Below are 9,349 nucleotides of genomic sequence, written 5' to 3'. Positions count from 1 at the left end.
TGACCCTAAACTCGGGCTCCACAGTGCAGCACCCTACTTCCCCACCTCCCAGAATGGACCAGAAGACGATGCTGGGTGGCCCTGGGAATTACTCCCAGAGGCCCCGCCCCAGCTCACGCTGCTGACCCCTCCTGATCATTCCCCGTGATGGATCCCTTTCTGCTCACAGTAAGGAGATCGGTTTCTGTCTCCTGCCTGAAACCCCGACTGGTACAGATGTATTACATCAGCTCTGAAGCTTCTTGCAGTTCCAGCAGCCTGTGCTTATGTATTTTATACGACTGAACGAAAAGGAAATAGCGCTATGCCCAAGTGGGACTGTAGATGTAATATGTATGCAATCAGTCTCTGGCTCAGTGACGCACAGATTTTTCTGTATCTAGTGGCCTCTCAGCCTGTGAGTCTCTTCCCTTGAATGCGGGCTCTGTTGTTTGTCTTGCACTTCTCTCTTGGCGCTTCTTTCTGATAAAGTCTCTCTGCCCTTTGCAGACTTCATTGCACTAGCGAGCACACAGAGTCGGCCCACAGGGACACAGGTTTTTCCAATGAATTGCTCTGTCTCAGCCATACATGTGAAAGTCTACACTTAAATGGGTTTCAATTTCATTTTTAGAAGAAATGTGAAATGTGTTCTCCTCCAACGCCGTCTCTTCCTTTTCATTAAAGTCCATGCTGAGCGGGAGGAGAATGTACATAACACCACTAGCATGACCCTGAAATTGTAACTGGCATCACAGTTGACATGGAGCCCCAGGGAGCTCATGAGAATCTTAAGAAATAACCCTGACAGACGCCTTGGGAGCAAGGGGTCGAATGATTCATAACCAGCTCACAGGAAAGAGCTTCTGCAAGTGCATGTGAGTTAAGCCCTTTTCCATTTGGTGTCCTCAATAATCCCCTTGGATCAGTTCTCTACTACCATGCCCATTCCCTGTTGCCATAGCAACCAGCATCCCATAACAGGCACTGGTAGCACTAACAGAGTGGAAGGGAGCCAGAAGCCCCTGCTATGGAGACCAGAGCCTCCAGTTCAGAGATGTGTGCTCCAGGGCCTCGCCCTCTGAGCTCAGGGTCTCTTGACAAGTCAAGAGGTACCTCGCTGGCCTCCACGCTGGAAAGACCTGCTCTGGACTGCAGCCAGCACCCAGACTCTTTAGCCCCAGGACACTGCTCAAGACCGAAGACCTTATCTCAACAGGAATCCATAGATTTGAGAAATGACCGGCAGACATGGAGACGACAGCATTGTGGGAAAGGAAGAATCTCAATTCTGCATAGTTACATTCTGACCTTAAAAGATTGTAATAATCCTAAAATAAAAGGAAAAGCACATTGTCACCAGCTGGGGCATTCACCAAAGAGGCAAATAGTCCCATCTTCCTTGGGTGAGAGTGGGGAGGGATAGGGTCTCAGGTCAGGGCACACAGTCAAGGCGGCTGTCCCATCACAGCAGCCTGGAGGGGCCCTTCGTTCGTCTGGGTGTGTGCAGACAAACCTGGGCATTAAATCCTTCACTTGCTGACACATAGGAAACACTGAGCAGGGAAGAAAAGTTAACCGGCATTTCTGCCTTTAAGATAAAAATCAAATTCCTAGAAGAGCCAGAGTCCAGGGTAGGGAGGGGAGGAGAGACTCTGGAGGGCTCTCTGCTCGCCTGCAGAGAGTTCCCGCATTCAGAGCCCACAGCAAGCATCTGCCTGTGCGATTGTGTTCATAGATTTTGCTTGTTGTGAGGTTGGAGTTTCATCCCATGGGAAAGGGGAGATGCGAGATCCCAAAGTCGGCTTAAAGAACCCAAGAGGCAACTCAACTGTTTCAAGAGAAGAAGGGTTGTGAGTCCAGCCAAGGCGGGGACTTGAGGTTTCCTCTGACCCCGCGGCTGGAGGATGGTGGGAGTCCTCGTTCCATCCCGGCGCCGGTTTTCAGCCTCCGTGAGCAGCCTAGTGGGAAGTGGGCCACCCGGCTAGGACGAGGCCCTAGTTCTTCCCTGCCACTTCCCGGCGGCTCATAACCGCAGGCCTGGGCGGTGAGGCTCCGCTTTCTCCTCTGCGGACCGAGAGCAGCCGTGCCTGGGGTGTCCAGCACGGTCCAGCACCGATGCCGGCCACTGGGGGCTGGAGCAACCACACTTGCTTCAGCCTGGTTTCCAGCCTTTACTTCCTCCTCCCCTGCCCCCGGCTGCGAACGCAGACTCTCCACCCCGAGTCAGCCCCACCCAATCCCAGGCTCTGGAGCAAGGTTAGAAACACCCAGTGGGCTCGCTGCCCCTTCGCCCAGCTCCCCGTGGGCACTTGGCATGCGCACATTGGCACAATCCTCCACGCTGACTCAGTCTGCTATTCAAAGAACGCAGTTGTAGCAGTTTTGGGGTCTAAAGCTAAATGACGTCTCACCTTCGGTTACTAAAGCACAGCAAGCACTTTTCCGGTTGGGGCGCCGCGCAGTGAGGATCTCGTCTCTGCGCCTTCAGCCATGCCGTCCAAGGGCCCTCTGCAGTCGGTGCAAGTCTTCGGACGTAAGAAGACGGCCACAGCCGTAGCGCACTGCAAACGAGGTAACGGCCTCATCAAGGTGAACGGACGACCCCTGGAGATGATCGAACCGCGCACGCTGCAATACAAGCTACTGGAACCTGTTCTGCTCCTGGGCAAGGAGCGATTTGCTAGTGTGGACATCCGCGTCCGAGTGAGGGGTGGTGGTCACATCGCCCAGATTTACGCCATCCGCCAGTCCATCTCCAAAGCCTTGGTGGCCTATTACCAGAAATATGTGGATGAGGCTTCCAAGAAGGAGATCAAAGACATCCTCATCCAGTATGACCGGACCCTGCTGGTAGCCGATCCCCGTCGCTGCGAATCCAAGAAGTTTGGAGGTCCTGGTGCCCGTGCCCGCTACCAGAAATCCTACCGATAAGCCCGTCATGAAGCCCAGCGTTTCCCTTTACAGCACCTTTATAATAAATGTTATGGGATTTAAAAAAAAAAAAAAAAGGCACAGCAAGCTACCTAAAGAAGATGTGGGGGATATCTACAGTGGAATATTATTCATCTATTAAAAAAGAACAAGGCACTTCTCTCCCGAGAACCATCGCGCAGGCCGGGCCTAGCAGGGAACAAACGAGGCCCCTGAGAGCTCCATCTAGTTCGCCGGATAACATCCCACAGCAGAATTCGGAGTCAGCAATGGCTAAACCCCAGGTGGTTGTAGCTCCTGTATAAAAAAAAAATAAATAAATAAAAAAAATAAAAAAGAACAAAACAACGCCATCGCAGCGGCATGGATGGATCCAGGGATAGTCATACTGAGTCAGGTAAGTCAGACACAGAAAGACAAATATCATAGGATATCGCTTATGTGTGGAATCTTAAAAAAAAATGAACTTATTTATAAAACAGTAGAGTCACAGATATGAAAAACAAACCTATGGTTACCAGGGGATAAGGGGAAATGGATAAATTGGACGATTGGGACTGAGATACACACACAGCTATACCCTGGTGGCTTAGTGGTAAAGAATCTGCCTGCAAAGCTGGAAACCCAGGTTCAATCCCTGGGTCTGGAAGAGCCCCTGGAGAAGGGCATGGCAACCCACTCCAGTATTCTTGCCTGGAGAATCCCATGGGCAGAGGAGCCTGGAGGGGCACAGTCCATGGGGTCTCAAAGAGTCAGGCACGACTGGAGCGACTGAGCACTCACACACATGCGCATGCATAAAATAGATAACTAGTAAGGACCTACTGAATAGCACAGGGAACTCTACTCATTACTCTCTGATGACCTCTATGGGAAAAGAATCTAAGGAAGAGGATGTGTATATGCATAACTGATTCACCCTGGTGTACACCTGAAACTAACACAGTATTGTAAACCAACTATACTCTCATGAGAATTATACAAAAATAAAATAAAATTAATTAAGCATAGCAAGCTATGAAGGAAAACATACACAGATAGTGGAAGGACATCCGCTTTGTCATTTGTCTAGACGGGGCCCTGGCGTCATTCTGGGAAAGGCCCTGCCTGCTTTCACCACGTGCTTCAAAGGGGCCCCAGTCTTCCTGCAGAACCGTCCGGCCCCGCCTCCGCTGGTCGATCCAGGGAGGGTGCAGGCCACAGGGCTCCGCGCTTCCGGCCCCGGGTTTCCAGGTCGGGCCTGGAGCCGCTGTCTCCAGATCCCAGGAGGGGCCATGTTTGCCGCCGTGGGGAGGAAGGCTTCGAGAGGGAAGGAAGCCGCCCGGAGAGGAGAAGCATACTGTCAGCTTCCTGGTTCCCGAAGTCCAGACCCCGAGCCTGTCCCGGGGCTGGTCTCATCCTACCTACCTGCAGTCTCCCTTTGATCTTGTGAGCCGAAACTTACTCATTTTTAACGCTAATTTGAATTAGGATCTCAAGATCAGTGATCAAAGAAGTCTTGCCTGATCCATTAATAAAAACTCTTCACATAGCAACCTGCTAATTTAAGTCCAAGAGTAGCAGATCAGTCTGGCCATCGCAATGATGACCACGGCAATTCCATGATCACTTCTGCTATAGTACAGATGGACCCTGTCTTGATTTCCCTGGATTTCTCTTTTAAATTATCGTTGATTTAAATGTTGTGTGAGTTTCGGGTTTACTGCAAAGCAGTTCAGATATATACTGAACAAATTTATATATATATTTTTCAGATCCTTTTCCATTAATTCTTTGAGTTTTCTTAGAGCCCCTTTTTCTAATCAAACAGACAGGAAGGCGTTGTCACAGGGTGTCACATGGACTCAAACGCCTGCCATGAAAATTAGACATTCAGTGATCTCTCCAAAGCATCCACCCAGCGAGACACGGGGGAGGGCTTTGCTTCCTAAGGCGAGTCTTCAACTCTAAGGGTTCAGGGAACACCTCGTGACAATACAGGCTCTTGCAAAGAATTGCCTAACGAGAGGAATTTCCTATTTATCTTGCTTAAATAACTTTGGGAGAACATGTGAGCCCCCCTCCATTTGGGGGAATGAGAAGATGCATGGAGCAGAGGTAGCCTGCCAGCACTGAGCTGGCTCTAGGAAAATCTGTGTAAATAGCCCAGTTAAAATTATAACATTCTTCCTAGAATTTTGTGAGCTGTAAACCATGCTCTGCCGATTCATTTTAAGGATGGCAAACCCAACTGTGAGAGTGGCCAAGAAACTTTTTGCAGTTGATTGGAATTCAAAAATTCCAGCAAGGAGATGGATGTTTGGTTTTATAATTATCAGACTACCCAGAGTCCCAATTTTGATTCTTTTTTTTTTTTTTCTTAGCTTTGAGATATAAATTTCTATCTGTAAAGAATGGGTGGATTGGTGTGTGTTCTTTTTTTTTTTTTTTAACAGTCTTAGCCTTAGGCATAAAGTCAAATGTCTTCTCATTTTAGCTTCAATGTCATCTCGATCGATTCATTTATCCCACAGACATGCACTGAGGATTATTGTGTGGAAAAGTGCCGTGAGGGGAGGATGCATCAGACAGAAAGGTGTCCCTCCAGGCCAGGCAGGACCTACAGGGAGCCTGGAGCAAATTCTTGGGGAGGCCAGGAGAGGGCGCCCTCGCCTCCTTCCGGGAGGGCTCAGGGATTCCTGGAAGCCATGACCTCTGGCTGCAGGCCTTGAGACCTGGACACAGGTGTGCAGAGGCAGGTCTTTCAGGACGGGGAGGTTCCAGTTGCTTTTCAAAAGTGAGCTGAGGCTGAAAGCACGAGGATTCGTTGGGAGTCCGAGTGACAAGGACACAGGCTCCACAGCCCTGCCCCATGAGGGCCATGCCTTTCTCACCCCCAGAGGAACCAGGAGGTTCCCTCCCACAGCGATGAACTCCAGGCCCAGGGACCCGCAGACACAGCACAGGACAAGGGCCAGACCCTCACCTGGGCTTCCCAGGCCGTACAGTAGTAAAGAATCCACCTGTCAATGCAGTAGATCAGGTTCCTTTCCCAAGTGCGGGAAGATCCCTGGAGAAGGGAATGGCTACCCCACTCCAGTATTCTTGTCTGGAGAATTCCATGGACAGAGGAGCCTGGCAGGCTACAGTCCATGGGGCCTCAAAGATCAGGCAAGACTGAGAAACTGAGCACACATGCACGCCTGCGACCCTCAACTAGCCTGAAAGGATGTGGGGTTAAATAAAGCCCACCTCCTGAACCCACTTTGTAGAGGACGGGTCCTCTTCTGGACCCCTGCCCCCTCCCACCTCCTCCCCTCTCCCAGTCCCCTGCCCGCTCCAGCCCCCGTCTTCCCCCCACCCCAGCTCACTGTCCCATCCTGTCCCTCTCCTGCCCCCTCGGCCCCCACAGCAAGCAGCAGCTGGCACGTGCCCTCTGGAATACTTTCCTAGAACTGCTGTGACAGAGCACCACGAACAGGAGGCTTAAAACAAGAGAGAGGTCTCATCTCTCAGTTCTAGAGGCTGAACGTGCAAAATCAAGGTGTCAGCAGGGCCATGCAGCCTCTGAAACCCCTGGGAGAGGGACCCCCTTTCTTCCTTCAGCTGATGGTGCCCCAGGCAGTCCTCACCCAACCTCTGTCTCTGCGTCACAGGGCTTCTCCCCGTGTGCCTCTGTCTTCTTACAAGGACGCTCGTCAGACCGGATCAGCGTCCCCCGACTCTTCTGTGACCTCATCTTCACCAATTACATCTGCAACAGGCCTGGTTCCTAATGAGGTCAAAGCCGGGCACTGAAGAATTGATGCTTTGGGGCTGTGGTGTTGGAGAAGACTCTTGAGAGTCCCTTGGCCTGCAAGGAGATCCAACCAGTCCATCCTAAAGGAGATTAGTCCTGAATATTCTTTAGAAGGACTGATGCTGAAGCTGAAACTCCAATAGTTTGGCCATCTGTTAGGAAGAGCTGACTCATTAGGAAAGACCCTGATGCTGGGAAAGATTGAAGGCAGAAGGAGAAGGGGACGACAGAGGATTAGATGGTTGGATGGCATCTCTGACTCGATGGACATGAATTTGAGCAAGCTCCAGGAGTTGGTGATGGACAGGGAGGCCTGGCATGCTGCAGTCCATGGGGTCACAAAGAGTCAGACACGACTGAGCGACTGAACTGAACTGAGCCCTGTTTCCTAATAAGGTCACCTCTGAAGCCCAGGGGGTTAGGACTTGGACGAACCATTTTTGGGAAAGACAGTTCAACCCATTACACTCTCCCCACAGAAAACCAGAAATTTCCTCCAGAAAGAAAAACTCACTGGACAAAGAGAAAAAGGTGAGAAGATGCTGATACATAGGAGGTCCTGCAGAAAAATAGGTAGGTCTTCAGCCCACTGTGGAAAGCATCATTCAGCAAGCCCCATCCTGAACACAGATGAACTAAATTCAACTTACAGGAGAGAGAAACAACGTAGGAAGCAGAGAAAACTCTTCTACAGAGTAAGGATGGATATTCATAGCAGCTCCCGGAGAGAGAGTGCAACCATGAAACAAGGAAAGGATGCTACGTCTTAAATGAGAATATTTAGTGGATAAGAAAGTGTTTATCAGTAGTAAGTAAAAATAACATAGCAAATGTAACTCATATATGGATTCTAAGAAACCCCAGACACTGAGTGTTGGGAGAGATGGGGAGATGTTGGCAAGAATTCAGTTATAAGTTAAATATGTTCTGGGGGCTCTAATGAACAACCTGGTGATAATAGTTAATAAAACTGTTTTGGACACTTGAAATTTGCTGAGAGAACAGATCTTAAGTGTCCTCACCACACACACACACACACACAAAAGGAACTGTGTGAGGTCATGGATGTGTTAATTAGCTTAATCGTGGTAATATGCAAAAAAAAAATATTATAGGAAAACTAAAAAATTCAATAGAACTCAGCCAGTATCAGGAAAGACAAGAAAATTACAGGCTCACCCAAGAGGTCCAAAATCTGAGAAACAGAAGTACAGAATGAAAGAACAGAAAACAATAGGGATGAAATTAGCAAATAAATAATACAAAAATAAATAAATAAATCCCAGAATTGGAGGGTCTGAGTTTCTGGACAATAAATGAAACAAAGAATGAAAAGGGATCTCTGCCAAGGCACATCTCTGCCACATTTCACAAAGCACTGCAAACAAAGAAAAGAGTCTAAAAACTTACAAAAAATCAAAAAGAGAAAAAGGGGATTGAAGGTTTAAACAAAGAATTGGGAAGAACTATTAGACGTTCTCAAAAGCTGTACAGAAAACAAGGAGACCATGGAGCCATGCCTTCAAAAGTCTGTTAAAAATAAATATTTCCATCCTAAAATGCCACATCCAACCACCTATTAATCAAAGGGGCCACAGAGGATGAGGTGGTCAGATGGCGTCCTCAACTCAAAGGACAAGAGTTTGAACAAACTCCAGGAGACCGTGAAGGACGGGGAAGCCTGGTGTGCTGCAGTCCATGAGGTCAAAAAGAGTCAGACTGAGAGGCTGAACAGTAACGAAGGGCAGAGTAAGGACACCGTTAGGCGAGATTTCAGAAAATTATTTTCCAGTACCTTTTCTCAGGAGACTACTAAAGGATGTGCTCCACCAAAATGAGAAGGAAAACCAGAAAGTGGAAAACAAGGGCTCTGAGAGACGGGAATCTAACAGAAGAAGCAGGAAAAGGGCATTTCCAGGTGTGAGTGCTTAGTCGTTCAGTCGTCTCCGACTCTTTGTGACCCCATGGACCATAGCCCACCAGGCTCCTCTGTCCATGGGATTCCTCGGGCAAGAATACTGGAGTGGGCTGCCATGCCTTCCTCCAGGGGGTCTTCATGACCCAGGGATCGATCCCGTGTCTCTTAGTCTCCTGCATTGCAGGCAGGTTCTTTACCACTAGTGCCGCCTGGGAAGCAGGTAGATGATATAAAACAACCACCTGTGCAGAGCCTGGCAATCAACGAGCCAGGACCAAAACAAGAGGGGTAGGAGTCCAAAAGGGGGGTTCTCAGGAACTTCGGAAGCTGATAATAGATACATGTTGTGCTTGATGACTGTCGAAAGAGGCTTGGGGAAGAAATATGCATAGGTACAGAGACTAGCACCGCAAAGAAGACATCATTAGTAATTCTCCTAAAAATGCAGACACGGAAGAACTGTTTAAGCCAAACACATCATAAAGTTATCAACAGGAAGAAGTCAGGAGATACTTGTGGCTGAAAAAGCTGAGAATAACAGTGTAAGTATTCCACATAGACGGAGACAAACATCCAAAGAAAGGGAAAAAGAGCTCAGATGGTTTCAAAAAGGGTACGACAGAGAGTTTCTGGGTTTAGTTTATTTTTTTAATTGTCCCTTTTTAAAAAAAAGGAAAGAAAAACAAAATCAGGAAGAAAATCAAATAACTTAGCTGTGGGCTTAATACCTGGTTTCCAAA

General features: G+C 48.7%; 1 pseudogene across 1 annotated transcript; it reads left to right on the top strand.

Annotated features, from left to right (window-relative positions):
• The first annotated feature begins 2,413 nt into the window (after window positions 1-2,413).
• LOC147374875 (small ribosomal subunit protein uS9 pseudogene) lies at window positions 2,414-2,990 on the top strand (annotated as a pseudogene). Its single transcript, XR_015154921.1, has one exon. The product of XR_015154921.1 is annotated as a small ribosomal subunit protein uS9 pseudogene (transcript).
• The last annotated feature ends 6,359 nt before the right edge of the window (window positions 2,991-9,349 follow it).

The sequence above is a fragment of the Bos grunniens genome, chromosome 3 (assembly GCF_055505025.1).
Source record: "Bos grunniens cultivar Pamir isolate PY7600 chromosome 3, Bosgru_T2T1.0, whole genome shotgun sequence".
In the NCBI taxonomy this organism is placed as follows: Eukaryota; Metazoa; Chordata; class Mammalia; order Artiodactyla; family Bovidae; genus Bos; species Bos grunniens.
The sequence above is the reverse complement of the archived record's forward strand: the minus strand, read 5'-3'. Positions and strand labels throughout refer to the sequence as shown.